Raw genomic sequence first — 15,987 nt, 5'->3', positions numbered from 1 at the left:
CGAATAGTGATTGAGCTTGAGTGCATACAAGAGCCTATTTTAATTTTTTCACCCCACCTTGGTACTCTCTTCGCTGCTGTCACTTTTTTTTTCTTTATGTGCATTTCTTTTAAGTTAGGATCTTCATCTGGATGTGCTGTGGTCCCATGACCATTAGGTTTGCTTTCCCATTCCCTTAAATTAGAGGAGGTGACCTGGAGCCTTGCTCAAACGTGTCATTCGAATGCTGCCTACTCCCCAAGTGGTCCAGGTCTCTGATGGTGTCAGTTGGGTAACTGGTTTCCACCAGGGGTCAGCACTGCTATGTAAGCACCCCTAGATATAAGCAGTAGCAAAAAGATGGTCATCATTACAATTGTATAAATAACTTTTAAAAACTGATTGCAATGTATATGAATGTGTCCCTAAATACTGGCTACATCAGAATTACCTGGAAGCTTTAAAACACATAGACTCCAGGCCCCTGGAAATTCCAGAGGTTTGAGTTCCAAGTCCAACAGCCGTCCCTGTGTGTTTTCAGCACCTGGCGCCCGGCCGGTGCCAATCTATAGGGGAGGGGACTCATGACAGACTCTCACATAGTTGAAATGTCAGCCCCTGACGAGGGATTAGGCTTCGGGCATGGCTCTGGAGGACACACGGATGAAGTAAGTGCCTGGGAAGCACACTTAGTCTCAATAGGAAAGAACTTTCTAACAAGCAGAACAATGGAACAATTGATCTCAGGGAGCCAGCATAATGGAAAATGGGCCAGACTTGGAGTCAGAACACACGAGATTGGACCAGAGGTTTATACAGGGTCAATAAACAGGCCGTGAGTGTGCGGTCTCTCTGCCTTTCTTCAACGGTGCAGACCTCTGATCTCTCACAACTGAACCTCACTCTCTCAGCCAGTGGTCCTCACCATGGAGGAATCCGCCCCTCTTCCCAGGGACCCTTGGCAATTTGGAGATTTTGTGGTTCGTCACAGCTAGGGCGGGGAGCTGTTGGTGTCTAGTGCATAGAGGACGGGGAGGGGGGGTGGGCTGACAAACGGTCTGCTTTACACAGGACAACCCTTCACAGGAAAGAGCAATCCTGCCCAAAATGTCTCCAGGGCTAAGCCTGAGAAACCCTTGTCTTGTGGGGGGATCGGAGTTGCAGGGTGAATTCTCAGGACACTTTTTTTTTTTAAAGTAAACTCTGCCTACAACATGGGGCTCAAACTCATGACCCCGAGATCAAGAGTCTCATACTCTACTGCCTGAGCCAGCCGGGGGCCACAGGGTCAATTCTAATTTCCATCCTACAGACACAGTCTGCTAGCTGGGTGATCCCTGCCTCCTCAGCCTCAGTATCCTTGCCTATAAAATGGGGTGGGTTAGCATTTGCAGACTGTCCAATAGAGAGATCGAACATCACACCCTCTGGCTCCATCAGATTTCTCCCGGGAGCAGACCTGGAGACGAGGATTTGAGAGAAAGGATTTGGGGGTGCGGGGGGGAATCATCCAGGGAAGGGGTGTTCTCACAGCCAGCTGCTGCAGGGGGCAAGAAAACTTGCACCCCTGGGGCAAGGCTGGGAGATGAGGCAAAATACACAGCTCAGAACGATTCCATTCCAGGTTCAGAGGGCTTCCGGAGGATTCCAACACCTCAGCATGGATGCAGAAACCAGCAGCTGGAGGACGCAGATGTGTCTGAGAGAGGTGAGTGATGCCCAACAGCTTCAAGATCCAGGGGAGAAGGTTCCAACTGGTCTAACTTTGTCATAAACTAGCCCTAGAGGTAGGGCTGGATGATGTGAGAAGCATCCCAGCAAATCATGAGGAGTAGGACTGGGAACTGAAGGAGGGATGTTGGCCGCACAACAAGCAAGAGTTCTGGATGGCCTTCTTCCCTTTCCTGGCCACCCTGTGTGTACATTCTCTCTTATTTCCGTAAATACAACTTCAAAATGGATACCCATCCTCTCTACGACGGAGGATGGTCTAAGTCTCATTGGCTATCACCTGTGGAGGGAATGGAGCTGTTCCTAACTCAGAACCTCCAGACGAGGTTCCCTGCCTCTCCCTCAGTGGGCATGAGCTCCCCGGCGACCGCGGACAAGAACCTGATGAGCTATTTCGTCACTGCTCATGATGCATTGCTGCTCCCCGGGAATGCAAAGGGGAGGCTCCCTGCTTTTCACATGACCTTCCCCAAATTTCTACAAAGGAAGGGTTGCTGACCAGACAAAAGAAGATATGTCCACCATACTTACTTACAGGGGAGACGGTGTAAGAACCCCCTTCCAGGGCACTGGGGTGTCATGGTAGAACTTGATGTTCTCGAAACAACCTGGTAACCAACACTTAGGGATGCGCGGGGTTTCCAGTGTGTTTGCTCAGAGTGAAACGTAATTCCATAACTTATGGCCCCTCAACTCTCTGGCAACACAGTGGCTCTGGGTTCATAATCCTCTCTGTCGAATGATTTAGGGGCTGCTTCAACGCCCACTCGTTTGCCAGCCATCGGGGGCAGCCCCTGAGATGCGGGGCGGGGGGTGGTCCACAACGCCGCCAGCGGGATGGAAGGATTCAGAGCACCCAGCCGTGCGGCCGCCACCCACGGACCGCCTGCCAAGGTGGCAGGACAGGAATGCGACTCTTCTTGTCGGGATTTGCCTGGGGCGTGAGCACGATGGGTTCCTCCTCCCGCTGAAGAAAGACCACCATCAGAAATTTTATAGTTGGTGGACATGAAAGAATTTCCTTCTGTGTCATTTCAAATCTACATCATGTTACCAGCGAGGGAGGAGAATACGAGTGAAAGAATCCAATCCGTTTGGAAACGGCAAGTGAAGTTATAGTCATTTTATCTTAAAAATAGCGCATGGCTGCCCCCCACACCCGCCACAAGGAAAGGAGCATAAATCATCGGCCTTAGAGAGCGGCTCTCACCAGATGCCCAGGAGCAGCCTCGACAGCCTTGGGAGCATTTTGGAGAGGAGATGCACTGAGCTGTTGGTCGCTATTTTAATTTTTCCCCAAGCCAGGTCTTAAAACAGATTTCGCCCTCAAAGAAATTCTCTTGTTATTTTAGAAGCATCTTCCCCTGCAACAGTGTGTAAATCACAATTGGTAATGGCCAGGGGTCATGTCATCCACACGGCCAAGAACGCTTGGAGCTGAGCCATACGCCTGTGATATTAATTACAGGGAGGGATGTCACGCTTGGGAAACGGGTTTAGATAGGAGATTCTGACACTGAAATGTCTAGGAATTTGGGGTCTGTTGGCTAATAACAACAGTCCTCCTAATTTAAAATTTAGTAAATAGGGGCGCCTGGGTGGCTCAGTCGGTTGGGCGTCTTGCCTTCGGCTCAGGTCATGATCCCAGGGTCCTGGGATCGAGCCCCGTATTGGGCTCCCTGCTCGGTGGGGAGTCTGCTTCTCCTTCTCCCTCTGCTGCTCCGCCTGCTTGTGCTTTCTCTCATTCTCTCTCCCATTCTCTATCAAATAAATACATCTTTAAAAATTTTTTTAAAAAATACAATACAATTTCGTAAAGAATGGCTTATGGAACCAAATGAATCTATCAATAAGGAAAAACTCTCTCACAGTGATTGAACTTGGAGAGTGAGGGTGAGAGGCCACCCCTCGGTTCCAGGGTTCCTGTCAGGACCACCAGGCTCCAGTGACAGTGACCGTGACCGTGACGAGCCTGACAGCCGCCCTCCCCCAGAGGCAGACGTCTCCAAAGCCAGCCGCTTTGGCCAACAGCTGCTTGGAAATGGCACTTTTTAGAGGGATTTAGTGGTCACGAATCATGCTCCGATTTTAGCAACAGCAGTTGACTAGCGTTCAGGAAGGTAATAATGTTTTCCCAACAGATTTCTATTAGGAAAGAATGTTTACCTGGTGGCCCTATTCTGGGATGTGGCACAAAAGGGGAATTCCTTTCATTCTTTCCCCCCATTCCAGGGCGGACTGGATCTGAGAAAGGCGTGTTTTCATCTGCAGCTGTGCTGTCATGGTTCGGGGGAAACAGGCGGAGGGATCTCAGTCTCAGTCCAGGTGGAAAGCAGCAGGGAGGACGGGGCAGCTCCTGGGCTCCAGCTGGGGGATCGAGCGCAGGGAAGCCACATCTCCAGGCTCTGTTGCCCCGTCTGTTTGGGGTGAGAACAGCTCTACCATGCCCCGGGTTCTCTTACAGGTCAAGTGAGGCAGAGCATATGAAACACTTTTGGACATTACAGGGACTATGTCGGGGTTATCATTAGTTCATTCGACAGGAATTTGGACCCTAGGATATGTGTGCATCCATAAAGTTACAGAAGAAAATAAAAGTTCACTCCAGTCATGTTAGCTGACAAAGCTGATAGACACATTCCTTCCCACTCTGAACACATAAGGTAATGGGTAAAGTGTTTTCAAATATGCTTTAAAAATGCATGTCCAGAACGTGAGAAGATATTTGCAAATGTCTTATCAGATGAAGGGCTAGTATCCAAAAATCTATAAAGAACTTATCAAACTCAACACCCAAAGAACAAATAATCCAGACAAGAAAAGGGCAGAAGACATGAACAGACATTTCTCCAAAGAAGACATCCAAATGGCCAACAGACACATGAAAAAATGTTCAACATCACTTGGCATCAGGGAAATACAAATCAAAACCACAATGAGATACCACCTCACACCAGTCAGGATGACGAAAATTAACAAGACAGGAATGGACAGATGTTGGCAAGGATGCAGAGAAAGGGGAACCCTCCTACACTGTTGGTGGGAATGCAAGCTGGTGCAGCCAGTCTGGAAAACAGTATGGAGGTTCCTCAAAAAGTTGAACCCAGCAATTGCACTACTGGGTATTACCCCAAAGATACAAAGGTAGTGATCCGAAGGGGCACCTGCACCCCAGCGTTCATAGCAACAATGTCCACAATAGCCAAACTATGGAAAGAGCCTAGATGTCCATCAACAGATGAATAGATAAAAAAGATGTGGTTCATATATACAATGGACTATTATGCAACCATCAAAAAAAATGAAATCTTGCCATTTGCAATGATGTGGATGGAACCAGAGGGTATTATGTGAAGCAAAATAAGTCAATCAGAGAAAGACAAGTATCACATGATCTCACTGATATGAGGAATTTGAGAAACAAGGCAGAGGATCATAGGGGAAGAGAGAAAAAAATGAAACAAGACAAAACCAGAGAGGGAGACAAACAATAAGAGACTTCTAATCTCAGGAAATAAACTGAGGGTTGCTGGAGTGCGGGGGGTGGGAGGGATGGGGTGGCTGGGTGATGGACACTGGGGAGGGTATGTGTTGTGGTGAGCACTGTGTGTTGTGTAAGACTGATGAATCACAGACCTGTACCCCTGAAACAAATAGTACATTATATGTTAATAATAAAAAATAAATTGTCATAAACAAAACAAAAAAAATGCATGTCCAACCTTGAAAGGAGGGAAGGCCTTAAATAGCATAAAAGGAGAGAATTAGAGACACATTAGTGAGTGAATGAGTTCATGCCACCACAAGCCTGGGGTGTATCAGATTTGTGTGTAGGCTCTGGAATCCAAAGACTTTGGGGTTTTGATGCACTTGGGGGACAAAAGATATGTCCTTGGGTTGACAGGACATGAGATCTGGGGCCAGAGTAAATCTACGTTTTGGGAAGCCTGAAATTTATATAAACCTGCAGGGAGTATCCTCTTTAAAGAAAAAAATTAAAATTACAAATACAGAATTGGATACAAAAGTAATATTTAAGATGAGAAATCATCAAAAATAAAATTTTAAAAGATGAAAAATAACAAAGTATTTTTAAAATAATGCTAATAATATATTACCAAATAATTTTATAACCATATCACCTAATAATTATAACAATATAATAATTATTATATAATAGTATTTTAGACGTTATATCAATTAACTTTCTGCAATGCTTTAAAAATATTATTTCCTAAAATTCTGGCTCCCTATTTTTTCATTACTTTATATGATACCAATATATTATCCTACTTCTGTAGGAAAGATAAACCATCAATGAAGTTTTTTTTCTATTGTCATGGTTAATTTAAATTTATTTTAATTAGTGATACTTTGATAAAGTTTCTTTTATCTTTACAACCCGTAATTGGCAATGTCGTGTGAATTTTCAGGATTGTTGTCAAATTTGCTTTTCTCTTATATGAGTTGTAAGATCACAAGGCATTTAAATTTTTCTTACTGGGGTGCCTGGGTGGCTCAGTCGGTTAAGCGTCTGCCTTCAGCTCAGGTCGTGATCCCAGGGGCCTGGGATCCAGCCCCATGTTGGGCTCCCTGCTCAGCGGGGAGTCTGCTTCTCCTTCTGCTGCTCCCCCTGCTTGTGCTCTCTCTCTCTCTGTGTCAAATAAGTAAAGAAAATCTTTAAAAAAATAAGTAATTTTTTCTTATTAATAGATGAATCATAAATATTGTTTGAATTGGCGGCCCTTACCCACTGGATGTGATCAATGCCCCGGTCCCTGTAATGGGTTGTAAGTTTTATTTTTGTCTTCTTCAGTGTCTGTATTTCATGTGAAACAGAAGTTTAATCTCTTTTCTCAAACTCTTCATATTATCTATTCCTTTTTGTTAAGTGGTAGCAGCATTATGTCTAAGTACTTGAGCCCCAGGTACTGTGGACTTGGACTCCAAGAAGCAGACAAAGAAAACATTAATGCACTTCCGGGGACACGTGTGACAAGGGACAAAGGACCAGGGGCACACACGCACACGCACTCACATGTATGGAGAGAGAGAACACACCAGTATAAATACTGGAAACGGAGATGTTGTTAAAGGAAAAACAGATTGTGGCCACAGTTCCAAAACACCCCAGACCAAGCACTTAGTCACTTAACCAAGGTTTAAACTGTCCCAATTTCCCGGAAATGCTGGCTTTGACCTTAAACAAAACTGCCACAATTGATGGGATAGAGGTGACATGAACGGATCACAAACCGCCCGGTTAGGACATTTGCCAAGAATGACACCTTCCTTTCTAGAGTTGTTAACTTTATCGGCAGCAAGAAAACTCTCCTTTCCTCTCTCCCTCACCCCTTCCCTCTGTTCCTCCCCCCCCCCCCCCACCCTATTTCTCTGTTTTCTTTTGTTGTTTTCAATTATTCAAAGTTCACTGCAGTTTTATTTAGTCACATCAAAACAAATGGAGAGAAAAACCTGAAGCAGGAGATGAACATAAATTGGGGAAATCTTGCAAAACCACAGAATAATTCTTGGTGCTTGCAGAGACAAAAGCACTGGAAAAGACCCACGGTCTCCCTAATATAGTGAAGGTCGACAACTTCGGGAATCAAAAATGACATTTGCCACTTCTTATCTCTTAGATTCCAAAGACTGCTGTCAATTGTAATGAGAAGTCAGTTTCTTTTAAACTGGTGTCATGAAAGAAAAAAAGTGTGTGTGTGTGCTTGCATGCGCCTGTGTCAGTGTGTGCGCGTGTCAGTGTGTGCGCGCGTGTGTGCGTGTGTGTGCATGTGTGTCAGTGTGTGCGCGTGTCAGTGTGTGTGCTTGTGTGTGCCTGTGTGTCAGTGTGTGCGTGTGTCAGTGTGCGTGCTTGTGTGTGCTTATGTGTGCTAGTGTGCGTGCTTGTGTGTGCGTGTGTGTGCCTGTGTGTCAGTATGTGCGCGTGTCAGTGTGTGTGCTTGTGTGTGCCTGTGTGTCAGTGTGTGCGCGTGTCAGTGTGCGTGCTTGTGTGTGCTTATGTGTGCTAGTGTGCGTGCTTGTGTGTGCATGCATGTGCCTGTGTGCCAGTGTGCGTGCTTGTGTGTGCATGTGTGTGCCTGTGTGTCAGTGTGCATGCTTGTGCGTGCCGGTGTGCTTGTGTGTGCATGCGTGTGCCTGTGTGCTAGTGTGTGCGCATGTCAGTGTGTGTGCTTGTGTGTGCATGCATGTGCCTGTGTGCCAGTGTGCGWGCTTGTGTGTGCATGCGTGTGCCTGTGTGCCAGTGTGCGTGCTCGTGTGTGCATGCGTGTGCCTGCATGCCAGTGTGTGCACGTGTCAGTGTGTGTGCTTGTGTGTGCATGCGTGTGCCTGTGTGCTAGTGTGTCCGTGTCAGTGTGTGTATGCGCGTGCCTGTGTGCTGTGTGCGCGTGTCAGTGTGTGTGCTTGTGTGTGCATGTGTGTGCCTGTGTGCCAGTGTGCGTGCTTGTGTGTGCATGTGTGTGCCTGTGTGTCAGTGTGTGCTTGTGTGTGCATGTGTATGTGCTTGTGTGTGCTTGTGTGTGCATGCGTGTGCCTGTGTGCCAGTGTGCGTGCTTGTGTGTGCATGTGTGTGCCTGCCTGCCAGTGTGTGCACGTGTCAGTGTGTGTGCATGTGTGTGTGCATGCGTGTGCCTACAGGCCAGTGTGTGTGCTTATGTGGGCATGCGTGTGCCTGCGTGCCAGTGTGTGTGCGTTTTCAAGAGACTGCGCATGCCACCCGATGTATACAGCTGCTTTCAGTTTTCAGAATCTACTCATAAACATTATCTCATTTAACGCTAAGAGCAATTTTGTGAGATCTACAGAAAAGGCATCAGCATGGATACCAGGGGAACGAAGAGGAGGAAAGTTTCAGTTAGTCATCTCTTCGAGGGCAGCAGGATGCTTATAGGACAGTAATCTTTATCAGAGTAAAAAGGAAAATAATGAGTCAAATAAAAACAAATTTCAAACATGAAGGAAATAACTAATAAGCTGGACTTCACTAAAATTAAAAACGTCTACTCTGCAAAAGACAAATATATGCCAAAAGATACGACAGGCCATAGACTGAAGTAAATACTTGCAAAAGACATATCTGATAAAGGACTGTTATCCAAAATATTAAAAAAAAAAAACTCTTAAAACTCAACAAACAACAAAAAACCAACTTGATTAAAAATGAGCCAAAGACCTTAAACAGTCACCTCACTAAAGAATATAAATAGATGGCAAATAAGCACATGACAAGATGCTCCACGCCGAATGTCATCAGGGAAATGATCACTGGAAACACTGCACATGGGATATCACTACACATCGCTGAGAATGGCCAAAATCCAGAGCAGTGATGACGCCACATGCTGGACAGACGGTGCAACAACAGGAACTCTGGGAATGCATAAGGGTCCAGCCGCTTTGGAAGACAGTGTGGCGTTTCTTACAAAACATATTCTTACCATGCTCTCCAGCAGTTAGTGCTCCTTGGTATTTACCCAAAGGAGTTGAACACGTGTCCACACAAAACCTGCACACACATATCGCAGCTTTACTCATCAACTCATTATTGCCAATATTCAGAAGCAACCTAGATGTCCTTCAGTAGGTAAATGGACAAAGAAACATCCAGACAATGGAATATTGTTCAGCAATAAAGAGAAATGAACTGTCAACCAAGCCATAAAAAACCCATGAAGGAACCTTAAATGTAGACTATTAAGTAAAAGAAGCCAGTCTGAAAAGGCTACCTACCATATAATTCCCACTACATGACATTCTGGAAAAGGCAAAACCATAGACACAGTAAAAAAATGTACATGTCATGATACGTTGGTCGAAACCCACAGCATGTGCAACGCCAAGCGTGTAAACCGTGGACTTTGGGCGGTAGTGATGGGTCGATGTCGGCTCATCCGTTGTAACAGATGTACCCCTCTGTGGGCTAGTAGGGGAGTCAACGCACCTGTGGGGACAGGGAGTGTATGGGAACTCCATGTACTTGCTGCTCAATTTTGCTGTGAACCTAAAACTACCCCCCAAATTAAAGTACTAATTAACAAAAGTAAATGGCAACAGAAGTCCTCCAGATTTCTCGTGAGTTAAGGAGACTTTAATTGCAATCACTAGGGTGGGTTCCATGTTAGTTTTGTGAGAAAACATTTAACGAGTCAATCTTTTACAATCCTTCTCACAGTGTTAATACAAGCCCCGAGTGGAAATCAGAATTCAATCGTCAGGTCAGTGCAAGTTGAAACCCTGAATTGCAGGGTAGCCTAAGTGCCTTACACATGTCAAAGATCAGCTGATTTAGTTACTGGCTTGGTCGTCTGCCCCGCACAGCAGTAACGATGGCTTTATCAGCGGCACCGATACGGGATCGTCTTTTCATTCCAGACGTGTGAATCACTTCAGGTATTGGAACAACAACAACACAGTGACTTCTCCCAAAGGAGAGGATTGCAGCATGCCTTAACTCATAGACAATGAGATCGGAAATACTCAGTTACACATACGTGGAAAACAGCAATCTTACTTGCAGTATTTCTCCGCAAAACCCAGGATAAACAGGAGAGAACACGCAAAGGTCATACTACTTTCACTTAGGAGAAGATGAATGTGCTAAAATGCACATTTCATGAATGATATCTCTGTCACCTGTCCCAGAATACGTTGATTGCAGTCTGAAATGCATGCTCAGTTATCCCAACCACTTAAAACCTTCAGCATCGCAGATGACCAGAAAATTGTGCCCCCAGTACAGCCTTTTTTAAAACTCTGTGGGCGCAATGAGAGCCGTAGGATTACAGATTGTTTATAAATGCCTTAACACCATCAAAATTATTATTTTATTTAGAAGATAGCTCTTCCTTACAGACATTTCTTATGTAGAGTCTAATTTCTTCCATTCTCTTGGTTTAATTATTTTATAGGTGAAAACTGAACTAGACTTTTTATTTTTTCAAACAGTTGTTGTCTCTGAAAAATCTTTCCTGTCTCTCTTTACTCCTCTCCTTCAGCACAGCTCAGAAATCCCTGCACCGGGAAGACTTCTAGAACCTCTTCCTGGTAAATAGTCCGCTTGCATTCTCTTCGGTTATGGTCCAGTTTAACTGTCTGAGGTTTGCGTCTTGCCCACTGGACTGTGAGGAACTTGAGGGTAGAGAGCCTGTACTTGGTCGGGTTACTGGCATCGAGAAGATACTCATTACATGTTCGATGAGTAAATGAATGTATGAGTGAGCATTGGGAACAACTTTTTTATTTCTTCAACACATTTCAGATCACAAAAGTGTAAAAAGTTGAGGTAGATCACTTTCTTTAGATGTAGGGGGATTGAACTACTAGCTCAACTTTTCTCGAGCTTAAAGAATGTATCAATCCCTTTTTTTCACCAAGACTTCTTTGCTTAACTTGAAATATACAGAAAGTTACAAAGCTGATGTCACAAACACCAAAAGTCCCACCACTTAGAATGTTAACCTTTTATCATATTTGTTCCTGGGCACTTTTCAAGTTAGAGATACAAGTAAAGGTCCCTTTCAACGATACATTGTGCAGATCACGGACTTTCTGCCTCTTGGCTCCAAGTTCACCCATTTTTGCCTATTCTGTTTAAGAATGGAGGTGGGTCCTTTATCTATTTGTCCCCTGCCAGCTCCATGCCGCTCTCTCTCCTCTCTGTGTCTCTGCTCTTTGAGCTTTGACTGCCTTTTCTCCAACAATGATACCCGTCTCTTCAACTCATGGCCTAGAAGTCTGAGGCAGGAAGTGAGCTGCGTTAATCCGGGTGCTCACGTCTTTGGTGTATCTCTGGGATTACTTTCTTTTGTGGCCTGATGCTCAATATTTTGGGAGGCACTCTCGTTGTTTCAGGCAGAAGGGTAAACCCAGCCCCTTGCTACCCTGTCTTGGCCAGCAGCAGAAGAATAACTTTTCCTAAGTTTTTCATTTAAATGCTTATTAATTTTTTCACTCTATTTTTTTCATAATCGCAACATTTAAGGCTACAAGGTTTCCTGTGAATATTTTTTCCACCTCCCTCCAATTTTTGACATGTGGTTCCCTTGCTGTTCATTTTCATGGTTTTTAATTTCTATTTTGTTATATTATTTAATCTAGGGTCTAAAAGGCTTTGAATCATTTTACCATAAAATATGCACAAACTGCAGAGAATAGTACAATGAATCCCCGCATACCATTCGCCCAGGTTCAACAGTCACTGAGATTTCCCACATTTGTTTCATATTATCATTTCCATTTTCCTTTTCCTTTGTTATTTTCAAGAAAATCCTAGACATCGTGTCATTTCCCTCCCACATATTTCAGTCTCTAACATGTAAGAACTTTATCTTCCTTAACCCAATGTTATTATCACACTTAATGAAATCAGCAATAATTCTTCAGAATCATTTTAAAATCAGACCATGATCAAATTCTCCCAAATGTATGAAAAATATCTGTACAGATTGTTTATTCAAATTAGGTTGGAATCAAGGTTCACTCATTACAGTTGGTTGTTTTGCTTTTTTAGTCCCTTTTAATCAAATGGAATCCCCCCGCCCTTTCTCCTGCCACGGCTTCTTCAGTAAGCTAGATGAGTTGTCCCTTAGAATGTCCCACATTCTGATACGTTTCTTTGCTTCCTTGTGATTTTACTTAACTTTCTTCTCCATCCCCTGTATTTCCTCTAGCTCACCCGGGAGAATTGACTAGAGCAGGTTTAACTTTTTTTTTTTTTTTTTTTTCCAAGAATATGTTACAGTTGGTGCTGTGTTCTTCATATTGAATTACATCAGGAGGCATCTGGTTTCTATTTTTAGTGATGCTAAGATTGATCAAAGGGTTCAGGTGGTGACAGCCCTGATCTCTCCACTATAGCTTTCCACCAAATATTGATCAAGTAATACTATCTTTTGATGATTGTTGCATGACTCAATTATTTCATTAGGGGTGACAAAATGGTGATTTTCTGATTCCATCATTCCTTACACAATTATTAGCTGGAATTCCTCTGTAAGTAAGAACTTTCTCTCTTCAACTGGGGCTATTTGATTATCCTGAAAGGCAAGACGAGTGCTTAATTCTTTCCTTTTAATTGCCAATTTTCAGAGGAAGAAATTGGTGTCCTGGTACTTCCCGTGATGTCCAATAAGCTGGGTCTCTCTCTGTATCTCTCTCATATATTCAACTCATTAAATGAACTGAATGATTATATGTTTCTTATTCCCCAATTGTGTCCCTTTGTGAGTTGAGGGCCCCATGGAGCCAGAAGGCTTGCTTCGGTGGTGAAGTGGGAATAACATTTCCCTCAGGGGGCTAGAAGCTACCTTTTCCCATAAAGCTGAGATGTTGCTCGGGCCAGGCTGGCTGGATGCATTTTTTGAGTGAGACTTGTTGGGTCCTTCCCGTCCTGTTCATCACTGAGTCTGAGTTTACCCCCCCTGCCCCTCCCCATGATGGGACTATCAGGTCACATGGCCTCCATGAGTCAGGCGTGTAGCTTCAGAGCCCAAGAGCAAGTCAATAGCAGTTTTCAAAAGGGGTGTGCTTGGTGGTCACACCAGGGAAGTCACAAGTCCCACCCCCCTAGGTTGTGCATTGAGGTGGGGGCTGTGTCCCTCTGCCCATTGGACATATCCATTAGTCACAGTGACATACAGCTCAGGGGAATTGGGAGGGTGAGTCCCTAAGAGTACTGTCACTTCTCTATATCTGCTCTTCCTGATCAGAACCATCCCCTTTGGCACTTATGGGATGGGAAACACAAGCATAGAACACATAAATCCCTACCAAACATCCGGATGTAAAAGCAGCTACATCAGCAGTATTAATTAACTTTATACCTTATTAGAAAAATATAAATTTAAGATACTTGTTGAAAGGGACATTTGCTGTACCTATTTCTGCTTGGGTCCAATAAAGAGAAAGAAACCACACAGTAATTTAACAAAGAAAGTTAAATGGAAGGAATTATAACTGTGGCAGGGGATTGGAATAGTAGGGCACTGGCTAGTAAGAAGAGAACTCTGAAGAATATAGAAATAGCAAATATAAGGAGCAGCCCCGACACCGAGAGCTGGGATAAGGCTCCCTGCCATGCTCCTCACCCATGCACCGATAGGGCTTAGGTCCAGATTTGTATGAGAAGACACGGCTGGCTGTGGTTTGCTGGATGGCAGAAGACTTGTCCAAGTGTTGTTCTGCTGGTCATACTCGTTGGAAATCTGCCCTAGAGGGTGCCGCAGAAGGCTGTTGGGAGGGAAGGACTGAGCTACAAAACTACCCAAGGGTTCTGGGGGCAGCTGCTGCTGGGTGTGGTTGGTGCCAGACCCCCCAGTATGTGCACTGCATGCAGAGCACAGAGAAGCTGCAGGCTCCGTGGGAGCTGGGCCCCGGGGAAGTCTGCCAGACTGCTGGGCCACACCTAATGAGGGGGCAAAACCCTTTCCTCCTGCACTCTCTACTGACAAAGCTCAGTACCAGTCCAGCGGACAAAGGAAAAATTTATAGAGGAGTCACATACATTTTCAGAGCAGTCAAGAAAGCGTGAATTTGGAGCTGAGAGGCAGGAAGTCCAAGATTGGCATACTACATCTGTGGAAAGAGACCTTTAAGTGTATCTCTATCTGGAAGAAAACCTGGAAGCAAATATGATCAAGGCAAAGTTAAAATTTTAAGTGGTGGGACTATTGGTGTTCTGTTCTTTGTAAGACACTAGAATAATTAAATACAAGCCTGGAACGAAAGAACATATTAGCAAAACAAATATCTGGTAAAAGACTTATATCCAGTTCTACAAAATGTTCTACAAAATGCAACTCTCAAAACTCAGTAATAAGAAAACAACAAAGTAAAAAATGCACAAAAGACTTGAACACAGTTTACCAAAGAAGATATACTGATAGCAAATAAGCACATGAAAATCTGCTCAAAATCACTTGTCATTAATTAAACATAAATTCAAGCCAAGAAATACCATTAAACACTTATGATAATGGCTAAAATTTAAAAGACTGATACTACCAAGTATTGCTGAGGGTGTGGGGGAACTGGAATTCTCATACGTTGCTGATGGGACTGTAAAATATGCAATTACTTTAGAAAATAATTTGGTAGTTTCTTAAAAAGTTAAACATAGGCCTGTCATAAGTCCCAGCCATTCACTTAGATATTTATATAAGTGAAATGAAAGAATATGTTCATACAAAGATTTGTACATGAATGCTCATAGCAATTTTGTACATATTGCCAAAAACCGAACATAACTTAGTATCTAGAAATAGGCAGATGGATAAACAAATTATGGTATATCCATACAATGGAGTACAGCTTAGCAATAAGCAGGAGTGAGTGACTGATATGTGCAACATCATGAATGAATTTCAAAATAATTGTGCCATTTATTTATATAAAACTCTACAAAAACCAGACCAGTCTATAGTATCAGAGAGCAGATCAGTGGTTCCCTGCAGAACGGGGGCCGGGTGGCCGAGGAGGGCACGGTGGGGGGTCAGACAGCAGCACAAGGGAACTTTAGGAGTGGTGCATATGTTCATTACTATGTTTGTGCATAAGTAAGTCAAACTTAGAAAACTATACACCTTAAGATTATGTGGTTTATTGTCTTCAATTGTACTTCAATACAGCTATTTAAGGAGAGATACAATGAGATACCATTTAACATTCATTAGATGGGAAAAAATTAAGATTTGACGGTATGTGATCATTGCGAAGAAATGATGTGATGTGATCATGTGAAAGAAAACACTGCCATGTGTTATTTATAGGATATAAATAGGGAAAGGCATCTGGGAGGGTGATTCATCTGAATCCTTCAAGATTCAGTAGGTGTGGGGCACCTGGGTGGCTCAGTCGGTTAAGCGTCTGCCTTTGGCTCAGGTCATGAGCTCGGCATCTTGGGATCGAGCCCCACGTCGGGCACACCGCTCCACAGGGAGACTGCTTCTCCCTCCCCTCTGCTCATGCTCTCTCTCTTCTTTCAAGTAAATAAATAAAATCTTAAAAAAAAAAAAAAAAGATTCAGTAGGTGCATTAGAAAAATTGCTTTCTGGGAAGACAGTGACCTAAATGCAGCCCTGATTCCCTCCTCTCCCAAGACTTCTTTTGAGCAAAATAGCTGCTGGTTGTCCAGACTTCCATGGTTTGCCTTGATATGCTGAAGGGGCCTTGGGATCTGCCAGGGTGCACATGGGGAGGGACCTTGCTAGCTTTCCCCCACCACCGTCTACAAGACAGCCCGAGGACCAGCAGGGGAGAGTT

This window comes from Phoca vitulina, unplaced genomic scaffold (genome assembly GCF_004348235.1).
Source record: "Phoca vitulina isolate PV1807 unplaced genomic scaffold, GSC_HSeal_1.0 scaffold5, whole genome shotgun sequence".
NCBI lineage: Eukaryota > Metazoa > Chordata > Mammalia > Carnivora > Phocidae > Phoca > Phoca vitulina.
The sequence above is the reverse complement of the archived record's forward strand: the minus strand, read 5'-3'. Positions refer to the sequence as shown.